This window comes from Acipenser ruthenus, chromosome 40, assembly GCF_902713425.1.
Source record: "Acipenser ruthenus chromosome 40, fAciRut3.2 maternal haplotype, whole genome shotgun sequence".
In the NCBI taxonomy this organism is placed as follows: domain Eukaryota; kingdom Metazoa; phylum Chordata; class Actinopteri; order Acipenseriformes; family Acipenseridae; genus Acipenser; species Acipenser ruthenus.
This window is the reverse complement of record NC_081228.1, coordinates 914,402-930,618: the sequence shown is the minus strand read 5'-3', so window position 1 is coordinate 930,618 and position 16,217 is coordinate 914,402.

Sequence of the window (16,217 nt, the reverse complement as noted above, 5' to 3'; positions counted from 1 at the left end):
AAGAATTAGTTTAACTTGGGCTTTTGTCAAAAGGAGTAAACAGAGTGAACACTGACCCCAGTTCTCTGATGGCTCCTTTGAAAACTAAAATTACAAAGAAAGAATATATATATATATATACTGTATATATAACCACCATAAACAAGCTAACGTTTTACTGGAATTATTATCAGAGTGCCAAGGAACAAATAGTTCTAGTGTTATTATTGTAGTCTAGTTATTACTGGACCTGGAATCCAATATACAAGGGAACGAGAGAGAGAGAGAGAGAGAGAGAGAGAGAGAGAGAGAGAGAGAGAGAGAGAGAGAGAGAGAGAGAGAGAGAGAGCATTATAACGAGGCATTTTTACATTTTTCCAGAAATGGTACATCCTTCCCAGTTCTCTGAAGAGGGCTGACAGACAGAACAGGTATTGACAATGTCGACCCAGGGGACTTTCTCGACCTGAAAAAAGAAACAAGGACCAGGGGTCACAAATGGAGATTAGATAAAAGGGCATTCAGAACAGAAAATAAGAGGCACTTTTTTTACACAGAGAATTGTGAGGATCTGGAACCAACTCTCCAGTAATGTTGTTGAAGCTGACACCCTGGGATCCTTCAAGAACCTGCTTGATGAGATTCTGGGATCAATAAGCTACTAACAACCAAATGAGCAAGATGGGCCGAATGGCCTCCTCTCGTTTGTAAACTTTCTTATGTTCTAACAAAGACTCTATGTACATTTAAAGGGCTTCTTTGAAGCAATGCACGTCTTGAAAATTAAGGTTTTAAGAAAAAAAAAAAAAAAAAAACCCAGTTATGCTAAATGTGAATTATAGGCACTATCACCATAAACTCTGGCAACCTACTTTGCAGCCTGGAATTTATTGACCCAATTGCAAATTACACGGCAGAAATTAAATCAAAATGTTTGACCACACACCAGTCAAGAAGTGGTATCTAAATAAAACTATGCAGAATGATTTAACGTCCTGGGAATTGTAATTTAAGAGCACAACTCCGCTATATAATTTATAAAAGACTGCTCTAAAATTATATTGTCATACATCATTTGTACAGTATTGGAATGCAAATGCTTCAAGGTATAATTTAACTAAACGACCAGTGTATTATCCAAGGATCCATGTTTAGCATGCATAAAATATCATTTTGTTTCCCCCATTTACATAAGGAATGCTATTTTCTTCATATTGGTAGAAAATTTTCTGCAGTGTCACGAGGGTACAAACTGGTCCTGGTTGCTAAAAAGGAAAAGTATAGTTTCTTCAATTGAAAAACAGCATCTGTGAAAGTGGCTTCATGTTTTAAGATTACATACTTATGCACCTTGAAAGCAGTCTGTCAAATCCCATACCAATTCAATATCAAACTGGGGCTTCTATCTGCAGTCTTTAATCTTCAATACACAATCTGCAAGCAGACAATTCATTGTGAAATGCATAAACTTCCAATACTTCCTTCACAATACAATCTATTCACAGCCTTTCGTGTACAGCCTGCATATTTCTTTTCTGGAGTCTCACTGGACACTCATTAGGTAAGTTCCATCATCAGTGAGCGTTGGAAAGCTTGAGTTCTGCCAGCCCGCAATCCTAATCGAGTCTGACAGAGAACCAGTTGAAATGGATTTGATCTTGATCTGCTGCTGATGCAAATGAATGAGTCTGATTTCAAACCGCTTTCAAGTCAATCTCGGTGGCAGATGAACAATATATTACACCAAAACCTTGCTTAGATGCTCAGGAAAGTATCTTGGATTTAGCATGTTCATGTTTCTTTGACACATTAGTTATGTGGGACTTTATCAATTAAATACTTTTTTAATCACAAGATTGTGTAAAGTGGTTGTATTGATCTTTAATGCATTTTTACAGTGTGCATTGCTTTTTGTATACAGACATGAAAGCCAATACTGCAAGATCTAAATGCAACAGTTCACAGCAATAGTGTCCCCTTGCTACATACAAGTCACATTCTCACATAATCTAGAGTGATTTTACAGAAACGTATGCTTATAAAATAAACTTGATAAAGATAAACAGATTTGTTTTAAGGCAATTCAAATTCCTAATGTGTTATCCATATAGTTATAAAGCTTGTTTTTGCTAGAGTACAGCTAGATGTAACCCAGTGCAACTTATTAATTTGTCAGATAAACGTAGGGTGTGCGTTATATTACTAAAATGGTTTACATACTTCACTACAAAAACATGTATAGGGGAAATTTAATCAGCTGTGGCTCCCAAAATTCTGCATTGCCGAATTAAATACAAATCACAATGTAATTGCGGTAGTCTTTGTTCTTTTAAGAGCTGTTTTGCATAATGAATATTCATTTTTCAAGTGCACTGCATTTCAGGGATATGTCAAATCAATTGGAAATTGGTAATTATAAAAGCACCATTAACTGAAGAGAAGGTAAATTCAACTAGGTGGTCATGCATTGATTTGAGCTCGATCACGTATGAGCCTTGTTGAACTGCTTTTACCTTGGACAGTATAACAGTAAATTAAAAAGAAGTTTGCTGTTGATTGCACCCTGCTTGATTTGTTTAGTGATACTGCTCTCCATACAACCCACATAGATACATTTGTGGTAATGTTTTATATCTTATAGTTCTAACAACGAGATCTGAATATTACGAACACAATCACATTATGCCTTTAAAGCTTTGTTTTTTACTTCACAATGTGGCTTTGCATTGCCTACAGTGCTACCAGGTGGTTGAAAGCAGTAACTGTGGTTTCCTAAGCGACATAATAACACCTGGTGACAAATATTTTAATTACTGTTTTAAAAAAAGTACAATGATAAAAAAATATTTGATTATCTCAGTCTTTGCAAGTGCGAGTGTTTGGAACCACTGTAATCGTTAATATTTTTTTAATGGGGGGGGGGGGGGGGGGGGGGGGGGGAGTTAGATTTAAGTTCAAATTCAAGCAGTTGTCAAAGTCAATAGTTTTAACAACATTGGACCACACTTTTGGGTTGGAGCCACAAATTACATCCAGACTTTAACACAAAAGAATTTACTGTTTAAAAAGTAATTAGAAACAAACAGAAATTTTACAGTTCGTACTTGGGCACAGAAAATGTGTTTGTTTTCTTTCTCCGGGATTAACGAGTCTTGTATTTACTTCTGTACACTGTTCAATCTGGTAATTCCACTCCCTTCAGTGTAGAACTGCTAACGGGAAGTATATGTGAGCATTCTACCTTCGCTTTCCTTTAGACCGACAGATGTTCCATTCTTGGAAATCCGGTGGCAAGCAGCAGATTTCATTGAAACACAATGATGGTTTCTTGGAAGGCACTTGGCTTTATTTATCAACAACTACTTGAGGCTGACACAACAGTGGGACTGAAGAATGCTTCGTTTCCTGGTGTTTATTTTCCCGTGAAATGTCAATGTATTTGATTATAGAACACAGTGAGCAGTCTGGGCATTCACACGCAGCAACGTGTGCTTTTAGAATTCTTATTTGAAGTTTGAGAAATGCAATGTGCCAATTCATTCAGTGATACTCAAATAGTGAACAGTTTAACAGCTGGCTAAGTGGAGTGCAGGAATGGTTTATGTTAGTTCGCTTTTAGGAACTGAAATGTGGGCCTACTCATCTGCCTGTGTGGCAAAGAAAAACAGCTTTAATCAGTATAACAGTGCAGCCACCTGCAGGGGAAAGTCTGACTGTTCATTGAAGTCTGTGGCTTTCAAGAAGATTGGGCCATTGTGTGTGTAACAGGAAGGAGACTACCTCATTTGCACAAGCGGTTAGAGAGCTTTTAACCTCATCCCGCAGACAGGGGTCAGAAAACAGTAACACTTTACACAAAGTGTCTCCAATTACTGTGCATTTACATAGTAGTTACATAGTAAATGCAGGTGTACTTACACATAATTGCAATGTTATTATGCACAGTTACAATGTACTTCGTGTGTAAATATTTTTGCACAATATATCCCTGACCCTTTTCTTATACAATTGTGTACTCATATACAGTGTGCAAAAAGATGTACACATAAATCACATATAGTTTTGCCGTATTACTTGACAAATAATGAAAGACAATAATAGATACACAGTCATTAACCTAAATGTGGTTTTTAGGGTCCATCTACCATATATACAATAATAGCCACCAACAATACTAACATAATGGGCAGCAGTGTAGAATAGTGGTTAGGGCTTTGGACTCTTGACCGGAGGGTTGTGGGTTCAATCCCCAGTGGGGGACACTGCTGTTGTACCCTTGAGCAAGGTACTTTACCTAGATTGCTCCAGTAAAAACCCAACTGTATAAATGGGTAATTGTATGTAAAAATAATGTGATATCTTGTAACAATTGTAAGTCGCCCTGGATAAGGGCGTCTGCTAAGAAATAATTAATAATAATAATAATTGTATAATGTATACAAGCTATGGTCAACTAATATTCTGCCCTAAATCTGTCCATTTTACACACAGATGTTTAGCGTCAACATGCTCTTGTGGTTAAGCTTGAAAGCCGCTATTTTTTTGAATTTGTACAATCAGCCCTTTCTGGATATCAGATCAGACAGGGTTCTCATCAAAAATGTCTGGGCGTGTTACACTGTCATGGACAGAAAGGCTAGTCACACAGCACACAGAATACAAAGAAAGAAAGACTAAGAAGAAGTGCACAATGTATACTCTGGCAGAATAACATTTAGCATGTCATGAAATGCTGTTCTTGCAAGCACTCAAAGCTGCAAGGTCATAATCGAGGCAGACTTATTATTATTATTATTATTATTATTATTTATTTCTTAGCAGACGCCCTTATCCAGGGCGACTTACAATTGTTACAAGATATCACATTATTTCACATTATACAGATATCACATTATTTTTACATACAATTACCCATTTATACAGTTGGGTTTTTACTGGAGCAATTTAGGTAAAGTACCTTGCTCAAGGGTACAACAGCAGTGTCCCCCACTGGGGATTGAACCCACAACCCTCCGGTCAAGAGTCCAGAGCCCTAACCACTACTCCACACTGCTGCCATGACTTACAGTACATGGTACAATAGCGCTTTGGAAAACGAATAAGAATGCCACTTACCGCTGTCTATGGTACTTTAATTTAGTAGGGAACATAGCCAATATTTTAGTGAGTAATTTAGAGCCTATTAAGGAAGAGAGACTGGCCACCTTTATCTATTGAATTAAAACCCCTTTAGCAACGTCTGTAAACACTGAGTGATAAGCATGTCTAAGTGATCAAGAGCTTGTCTAATAATCAGTTGCCGGGATTGGACTTTCCTATCAGAATGACTTTTAGACTGCTTGAGCGACACATTGTAATGGGACTGGTGGTCCAAATCATGCTACAGCCAGGCATGATATTAGCTCATACATGATTAGGGAATGAGTTAGTGTGTCATTTTTTTTTTTTTTATCATCCAGACCCCCTTTTTCTTGGATCTGGATTGTCGCTTCCATCTTTCAGTTGAGTAGCAGTATGAAATGAACCTGTTTTGAACCGGGACTCTCTCAACCCTGTATAGAATGACAGATTGACAGAATCAGACACTCCTGTTCTCTATGATTGATGATCCATTGGGCATCCGCATGCAAGTCCGATGTCCGATGAGTGCGGGGAAAAAAAAACAATTGTTGAAAGCAAGCAAGCAGGCAGGAGTATGAAACGTAGGACCTCATCAATATCCATGCTCTTGAATTTATTAAGCTTTTTTGAAAGGTAAAGCAATTAAACAAAACATACAACTTAGGGGCACGTGCACCAATCACATAAACATCCTAGTTTTAGAGTTGTTGCATTAACCGGTTTGTTTTCCTCCCCCCCAAAAAATCTGCATAGCCACCTGAAGCGGGATCCCACCTTTAGCTTTAGGTTAGTGTTGTTTCGCTTGCACAGATGGAAATTATACTCGTCATTCCCTGTACATTGAACCAAATTACAACTGTGGCCTGGCCTTCCTGTACATGAGCACATTTAAACACGCCACAGAGTGGGTGCTTCTCCTTCAGGGTATGCGGCATAGAGAGATACAATGTACAGCAGAGAGTGCAGCTGCGTGTGAACGAGAATTCACAGCCACTGTAGGAGGTGGCTGTAGGAAAACTGAAGTGACAGGAGAAGGCAATGACCTGGGGGTGAAGGAGGTCACACAACAAGCTCCAATGCAAGCAGATTCGCAGGAATCAGCAGCTTTGCTCGAGCACAATGCTGATTCCCCATCTGAGGGTTTAGTTTGAAGTGCACGGACACGGATCTGTTTTGGATACAAACTATGCTACAGCTGCTCCAGCGCTGACATCATTGGATCTGTGTGCAGAGGAATGGGTATTGAAGCTGTTTTCTGCACCCTATTGCTGTGTCCAATTATTATTATTATTTTCCCCCGGATTTTCTCCCAATTTGGAATGCCCAATCGCTATTCCCTTCACTGCAGCAATTCCCCACATGGCTCAGGAGACCTGACGGTCAGCAGGGTTCACTGTAGCGTGATGAGGAGAAACAGTCCCTATATGTTAAATACATTGTAACTATGCATAATAGTAAATATACATGTATTTACTATGTAACTACTATGTAAATACACAGTAATTAGAGGCACATTATGTTAAGTGTCACCTTTATACTTTATACAGCGTGTGTTTGTCAATTCCTTATGCTAGTCTGTATGTCACCTCCCAAGTGTGTACTGGAAATCCTGGTCAGTCACTAGAATAAAAAACAAGTCCCACCTGGTTTCCTAATTGAAATATCCACCATCACAACCCCTTGAGTTTATTATGCTACAGTTGAGGGACTTTGTATGCTTATTTTCTTGAACAAACCGAACAAGTTTTATTGAAACCAGCATTATAGTCTCTTGAACCAGTATGAAACCAATTCAAACCACCAGCTCTGACCGGGATAAACCAGTCCTTTCTGGGTTTTTTGGGTTTTTTTTTGTTTTGTTTTGTTTTGTTTTCAATTTACAAAATGAATTAGTTTCAAACCTTGGCAAACAATGCTGCATATTTCCTTTATTGTTCTGTGATTCATTGTTATTCCTGTTTCGGTCCATTTATTCCCCTCTGTTCACCAGAATTACCATTCGCTGTGTGTGTAACTAAAATGCAAATAGGACACCCTCTAGTGGAACACAATGACAACTACAATTTAAACAGATCTAAAAGAAGCCGGAGAGGATCTCGTGATGTATGCGCATTATTGAAAACATACAGTCATGCAAATATAATTCATGTCTGTTAAATGATTGATCGTTTAAAAAAAAAAAAGAAAGCATACCGAAGGTCTCTGGATTGCCCTATTAAGTAAGAATTTGCTGACAATATTTTAGTTTCAAATTGCATTCATATGTTTAGAAACAATGCAGCTGAAGAAAGTGGTTTGATGTGCCAGACTCAAGTCAGTTAAACATGTGACAGAGATGCTTTGCAGGTGCAAATAAAAAGCAAGCCTTGCTATCCTAGAGCACTTTTACTGGTCGTTTCAGCCTAGGAAAAACAAGGGAAAGACTTGATTGGTCTTTAAAATCATAAACGTTATAGACAAAGTTAACCCAAGACACTACTTCAAATTTAACACAGAGCAAAGAACAAGAAATGCAAGCTGAATAAAAGTTTAGAACAGAAGGAAGGAAGCATTTTTTTTTTAAAACATGGAGTTAGAAATGCAAGGAATAGCCTACCAAGTGAGTAGGATCTAAAACACTGGGAACATTGAAAAAAGACTAGATTCTGTGCCTTTAAATTAGTTCCCCCCAGTAAGGGACACTAGTGTGCTAACCAGGGACGAGCCTTGGTGGGGAGAGTAAAATTGTCCCCACCCCTTCTTTCCTGTCAGTAACCAATCATTTGATTCACCTGAATGACTGACCTGCTTTGCAGCCAGTAAGATGCTTGACCCTGAAGTCTCTGCTGGGGTATAATGATGAAAAAGTGGGAGGTAACAGGCAAGCAAACATGTTTGCAATATCGAATGTTCCTTGTGAAACTGCACATTTTAGACCTAGTGAATGGAGCTGCATGACAGCATATATTTATGAAAGCATTTTGTATGCTACAGTACAGTCACTTTACCTTGAACCCCACGCCCGCGTGCGTTATACAGTGCAGTGGCTTGGGATCCTAACACTGATTCATAATATTCTTCTGGCCTTTCTTTTATTTTGCATTAACATTTCAATTAAGGTTAAGTACATTCACACACTAACTATTTGAATGAGGTTTTGCAAATTCAGTTGCACTCCAATGCAATTACATCCACTTTACAGGAGGAAATAAATGGAAATTGACCATTAAAATATTGTTTAATCAAGCCACAATGGGAAAAGGGTTTGCGTAAAGACATCTGTGCGTACGATTGTAAGTCGCCCTGGATAAGGGCGTCTGCTAAGAAATAAATAATAATAATAATAATAATAATCTGAAGAAACATCATCATTGTAAGAGACAACCCTTAACTTAATTCCAGGCTTTCAACACCACTAGAGGCCCCCCGAATACATCACTTCTTGTTTGCGTCCCCCATATTTAATAACGCACTTCTGTGGCACTATGAATTACGCAGGAATCAATATTTAATCAACATGTTCGAAGGGAGCAGCTACCACTCATTACATATTCATTCTGGATGAGAACCGAAGGCTAAGCCTTTACAGAATTACATTTTGCAATGCCATTGCTCCTCGTTGTGAAAGTGACAAAAGGTCAATCTTGGCTTAACAGTTATTAGAACTTCAGTAAACAAAAGCAGAGCCAGCTGTCTGACACATGTACCTTTCATGTACCATGCATACAGGTGTCTGGTAAAGACAAGGAAACACCACCTTGAATGCGTTCAAGGGATTTTTTTTATTTTTTTTATTTATTTGTTTATTTAGCAGATGTCTTTATCCAAGGCGACTTACAGAGACTAGGGTGTGTGAACTATGCATCAGCTGCAGAGTCACTTACAATTACGTCTCACCCGAAAGACGGAGCACAAGGAGGTTAAGTGACTTGCTCAGGGTCACACAATGAGTCAGTGGTTGAGGTGGGATTTGAACCAGGGACCTCCTGGTTACAAGCTCATTTCTTTAACCACTGGACCACACTCTCTGTGGATATGATGTCATACTGATACACCAGCGGGTATGTTGTTTCTTTCCTCTTAACTTTCTCTGTGTTCAGTTATTCTGAGCAGTTATTATTACATGTACTCATAATTACATGTTTGGCTGATCTCTCCTACATATGTCTATGAAAAAAAAGCTCACAAACTTATCCAAGGAAAAAAAAAAAAACAGTATTTGAAGCTAATTCTTTTTTAATATCAGATTTCAAAATAGCTGTTAAAACCCTGAGTGGAACAATTGCAATAATATTCTCTCTAATTCTCCTCAAGGCGTGGTGGCACCCGGAGCATTTCACTGGACGGCTAGATTGCAGAGTGAGTTATGCAATTTGGACCTTGCTGGGTCCAATTGTCAGGCTAGCCATGGTGGCCTTACACCCTGTTGACAGTTATATGGCAGGTATGTTTGTTATTTTGTCAACGTTGTTCCTCTTCAGTAAAAGCGGGGTACATGTGTTTTATTAACACTGAAGAGGGCTGAAAACGTTAAAATCTTCATGTATTTAATAATAAAGATCATATATGGGAAAAGTATTTTTGTTTGTTTGTTTGTTTTTACACAGTGACCACATGTTCTCCCCTGGTCTATATCTGAACCTTACTATTTATTTGTATTTCTTGGGAAAATAGGCATATTGATGGAAACAAAATGTAGGTACTAGGCAATCGTATTTACTGCTCAAGGGGCCTTATATTCCAACCATCTCTTATTTCCCCAGTGAGTTTTTGATTTGACAAAATCAAGTGCCCGGCTGATCAATACCCATTATATTGTTACCCTAACTCATATGTTTAGGAACCCCCCTTGCTCAGGCACACACTTTTTAAAGAAAATATATTTTTGCTGGAGCGAGGAATGACACCACTTGGGGGTTGTATGAATTTCTCTGGCTGGTTTTCCTGTTCTGTAAAGATTCTGTCTGAAAATGAAAAGTGTTGTAATAAAAACGCTGCAAGTCACAATATCCTCTGCAGGGAAATAAAAAAAAAAAAAGCAGTGTCGCAGATAAATGGCAGACACCGAAATGTATCACCAATGGGCTGTTATTTGTGTGGCAGACTGCTCCATGCATTTTGTCAAGGGAACAATGATTGCTGAAGGATTATTGTGGAGGGACTCAAGCTAGATGCCACAACATTGGTCTAATTATCCCAGGCTATGTGGAAAGAAGAAAGAGCCATACTCTTTAAATTACTTACTTACAGGATCTGGTAGCTTCTGCAGGTGCAAAGGGCTAACTGTAGATTGGCTCAGTTTAAAAAAACAAGTGCACTTGCCTTAAATAAAGGAGAGCGTCCTTTTGCAATGACCCCGTGTGGAAGACTCATGTGCAGTACTGACGCTGCAAGATAGAAGGCAGATGAGATTAATAAACTAAAGAAATTGTCTAAAATGAATGGCACACAAGCAAAAGGGATTTACAGTATTAAGTGTGGATACCTTTACTAGTCCATCTATTTATTTATAGTTATATAATAAATAAGCTAATAATCATTGTATACCAAACTGTTATATGGGCTCGGTTTTGAATATGTTAGTAGTAAGATGCAGTCTAAGATACTTCAAGGCTCAGATACTGAACACTGGTTAAGTGCTCCCTCTTGGACCCTGAGTAAGTCCAAGCCTCCCCCAGTTACTTTATCCAGTAGAGGGTTCTGTGTATACAATTACAGTGGCTGGAGGATGTGAATGGCCCCATAATTAAGGTGCTCAGCATTCAGCTCGGGGTTCTGTATTCATTTCCATGAGGGAGTGACTGAGAGTCATTTTAATCTGGGAGACACGTCACTCTTTTGACAACCTCGAATTTATTTTCTGGTGACCTTGTACTCGGTTTTTTAAAAGGGTCATGCTAGAGCTTTGCTAATTAGTTGTCGTTATCAGCAATCATACGCACTGAATAATATTTTTGCAACAACAACTACCAAAAAAAAAAAAACGATGCTGTTTCAGTTTTTCACTGTGATTTGAATAGTGTAAGTGGTGTCCTTTCTCAAGTCTCCTTAACAATTATGGATACTTCTGTGCGTGGGTTTATTATAATCTTAGACATAGAGTTCTTAATAATGTGGACAATTTTAGTACCACTTCCTAATGGGTTCCTCGAACAACCATGCATAACAGCTTTGGCATTATTATGAATAATGGTGTTTTTACAGTCATTATCAGCGGGTGAATGTGGTCATGTTTTAAATATAGCTGTAAAGGTAATTACCGTAATAAAAACCAGCACTGGCACTGAGAAACGAGTGAGAGGAAACACCTATAGTAGGTTGCAAAGTAGTTTTACAGTTTACCTTGCTGTGTCACCTTGCATTTACTGAGTCTCTTATTGACTGTGCCCATTCTTTCAGTTTGCCTTTTTACCATAAAACACTGCAGTAAACATTTCCAAGGGAAACAGCCTCCCTATATAACTAAATCACATGAACGCTGTGGTTGCTGTAGCTGTGACAGTGCTTTGTATCTGGTTGGCCCCACAGTCTATCACTGCCCTTTGCAGTCTGAAGATACTGTGCATAGGGACCGAATCCGGATATAGAGTTCATCTCGCACCAGGTTTCTGATGTCTTGGAAAACCTTATTCAACTGCCATGCATTTCCAAGACGTCTCCTGCAATGAGACTGTGCTTTTCCAGATGATCACGCTAGTGTTTCGAGTGCCAGGTGTGTGGTTAAATAATAACTGAGCCATTGTTTTAAGAAGGGAGTGATTCTTTGGAAACTAAGGTTACCATTCTCAATGAATCTCCCCTGTGTCCATGTCATGCAAGCTAGAGATAGCAAACTCCAATCTCCCACCCACATGCAGCAAGCATAGGCTATATTGTGCCTATCTTTAAAGGGCCACTGAAGGTATTGCTGCCTGCTTTGAGATATCCCTAACCAAATGCTGGCTAACTTTTACTGTTAAACACTACTGCACTAAAGAATATCAACTTTAGATACTGGAAATATGTTTCTGTAAAGGAGATAATGTTTAAAGCTGGGTAAATACAGCACTGTTTGTACCACGCTGTGACTAATAGTGTGGTGATGTGTGCACTATGGGAAAATATGATAAGGAAAAATATATATGTATATATATCTTTCAATCTTTTTCTGTGGTGTAGTGCTGGAATTCACAGAGTGCTGTTCAGATTGTTGCTTGAGTCTGCAATATATTTTTGAATGAATGGTAAAACTTTAGGCATCTGTTATAAGTGATTAGAAACACTAGCAAAAGAAAAACATAACAATGGCAAAAGTGTATAATAACTGTATTGCAAAAGCAGCCCTATACACTCCCCTGCCTCCAGAGCCCGCTCCTTCTCCATCCTTGCCCCGCAGTGGTGGAATTACCTTCCTATGGATGTCAGGACTGCCTGTCCCTGACCACCTTCCAGCTCCTCAAGACACACCTCTTCAAACAACACCTGTAATACTCAACTCTTCCCTTCTGGACAATACAGCACTCTGCCTTTAATGCACTTTAACTTGCACTTATCTGGTCCCTGCTTTACTGTATTTAATCCTGCACTGAACCCAATCTATAGTATCTTGTATTTCACTTGCACTCGTATCTAACCCTGATGTAACTATCAACACTGTTATCTGCTCTTGAACTGCCCTGATATCAAATTGTACTGTGTTTTGTATTTGCTCTTATTAGGACTGAAGTCATTGTATTCTGTATCTTGCTCTTAATTGTACTGTAATTCTTGATATGTATTTTTTGTATACAACTGTAAGTCGCCCTGGGTAAGGGCGTCTGCTAAGAAATAAATAATAATAAATAATAATATACAATTTGTGAGGCAGACATATAAAGACACAGACTTGAAAAGACAGGCAGACAGACTACATCCGTAATGTCAGGACTGAGGAACACTTGTAGAGCTGTCTGGGTATGCTGTCAGGGCACCATGCCTGAATGCAGCCCAGCAAAGGAAAAGCTTCACTATTACCCACAGAGTCGACTTCCAAAGGATGCAGTTATGTTGATCTATTTGGATGAATGCCTTGATCAATAAATTAACTTGATGCTATATGCTGTATCTTTACAATGTACACAGCATATTTAGAGGATTTGAAAAAAAGGGTTAAATGGTTAAAAATAATTTTAAAATGTGTCCAAAATGTCTTGAAACAACATGTATTTTAACCATTGAAACCTTTTGTTTACATGCAATTTTTTTTATTTTTTCATCTATTTGTATAGCATCATATTCATATTCCATCAATGTAAAATTCTACTGAAATTTCCAGCGGCATGCTAAATGCAGCATATCATCCTACTCAAATTATTCTGAGCATAATTGGTCTGTGTGCAACGTTATGCCAATTTGAGGAGGTATTCATGCTCAGCCTTGCATTTATGGAAACTCATCACCACTTCCTTAATTACTGTCTCAAAGTACAAGAGTTTGTCAGCAACGCCAGCATCCCATGGTTTCTGCGGATACTGCCAGAGTTGGGCCATGCTCATTGGAAGACATTTGTGTCCAAAACATCTAAGAGAAGGCATGACTGGTTACCATGGTGGCATTGATGTTACTATAGCAACTAGTCATGGGTTGAGCTGATACACTGCATTGTACACACTATGTTTTCTATATATGTAGCTCCTCCATACATGAATACATTTTGAGGTAAAATTGTAAGAAAGACAAAGATATATGTAAGTACACAATTGTATCAGAAAAGGGTCAGGGTTAGGGTTAGAGTCAGGGTTGGGGATAGGGTTCGGGAGAGTGTTGAGGTTATATCATGCAAAAATGTTTCACATTAAATACATTGAAACTGTGCATAATAACACTGTAAGTATATTTAAGTACACATGTATTTACTATGTACGACTATGTAAATACATAGTAATAATAATAATAATTTATTTCTTAGCAGACGCCCTTATCCAGGGCGACTTACAAGATATCACATTATTTTTACATACAATTACCCATTTATACAGTCGGATTTTTACTGGAGCAATCTAGGTAAAGTACCTTGCTCAAGGGTACAGCAGCAGTGTCCCCACCGGGGATTGAACCCACAACCCTCCGGTCAAGAGTCCAGAGCCCTAACCACTACTCCACACTGCTGCCCATAGTAATTAGAGACACTTAATGTAAAGGCATCCCAGTTCAGCAATGTTGAGGTTCCAATGCCTTTCCTCATCAAGGCTACTGTATAGATTATTAACATTAATAACAAGCATGGATAAACCAACGTTCTGTCAAAATCATCATCTTCACAGTTTTTTAGCGTATCTTCTATGGGCTCACAATGATCCTGTAGCGCTGCCCTTAAATGTATAATACAGGGCTGGCTGTTGCTTTACTTGCCCAGCTGCTGAAATAACAATAACCGTTGAAGAAATGTTCAAGCCGCAGAGCAATTTAATCTAAAACTAACCTTCATTGACTTGCATGTAGTGGCACTGAACTCATTATATCGTTTTATCAGAGCTGTAATTTTTTCCTATCAGTAACAGGGCTCAAAATAGATTTCATTAAACTCACGTTGAAGGGGACAGGCTTCTGTGGTAGAAGCTGCATGATGAGAAATAAGTAATCTGTCGATCAAAGCTGCAAGAGACAACATGAACCCGAGAGAAGTTCACTGCCCCATCTCATCTGGCAAGACCTTCATCTGCTCCCACTGACAGCTTGAGGAGCGAAAAGCAATTTCTTGAAGCTACGATACTTGATAGAATCCAATGTCTCCATTACTGGAAGCAAACTGTGTTCCTGACAATATGTTTATCACATTATAACTGATGGGAGGACAAACTTATTTGACTCAGGGTTCTGTTTTTGTAAAACTTCAGCAGTGAGACAGAATTCATTTACAGTTTTACTTGTGGGTTGTTGCTGCTGTTGTTGTTGTTTTTAGCAACACTACAGCTACTAAAAATGCATCTCTGTGCACATTCACGCTATTTAATAAGAGTCATATTTCCATACCTGCAATAAAAAAAAGAAAGTTTGGCAAAACTATTATCATCATCCCATAATACGATGAGCAAATGGGGATATAAATAATCCATTTCCATGGGGATATGTATTTATTTATTCAAATATTTTACCAAGCATATATACTGTATTTACACACGTGGTTGTGTATTTACAAAGTAATTACTCTGTGACCCCACCTGCAATTACAGTGTAATTACAATGTAATGCATTAACAGTATAAGCTTATATACATAGACAACTGAGAGCATGTGCATACCTGCTTCCCAGAGCCAGGAATCCTGCAATGAAGTTAACCTTTGCACTGTGTTATGCTGTAATACAGTTGCAGTAAATGGGTTCAGTCTGGGCATGCTTTGGCATGGTTCCTTTACACTGCAGGCTAATTAAACTGTTCCACGGCTGTAATATTGATAGGCTCTGATCTCATTCATGGTATCTAATGCTGTCTGCAGTATACAATTCCCAACCAAGATTCAAGATCCTGCATGCCTAATTTAGTTTTATAATAAACAATAAAGGAACCCATATAGGGCCAGTAATGTGATCTATGTATATAAATACACTTCTGCAGTTTAGCCTTCTATGCATATTTATTGTTTTTTTTGCTGAAAACATTTTACAAGAAGTCCAAGAAAGCCATTCAAAATGGGTGAGGTAACAACCTTCTTAAAACCTGCATGTATTACAGATCCCCTGCCAGCCTTTAAATCATTTGCATAGACTCCAGTGGCCTGACCTTCAGATAAACCAATCTGATGCATTACATAGTTGTATGTGTCACTAGGCATGAGAATCATTGAGCCAAAAGCTATAAAGATAAAAAAAAACGAGGTAGAATGAAAAAGTAAAAACAGCAAACTTGAGTAAGAGAACCTGTCATGAAGTTAGGCAGATAAAATGTGGCATTCTTTTTTTTGTGACAGAGACAATGACCACAGACAACTGATATAATCAGAAATATCTCTATTGAATGGTTTTGTGGAGCTTGTCCTAATTATCGAGCACAGAGGAATGGTAGATAGAAGATAATGCCATGAAACTCGTTAGTTATCACACTTCTCCAAGATAGAGGATGGTACAGAATCTCATCGGTTGATAGCATTGTTTGAAACCTACGTGTTAGAAAGAGCTTCCAA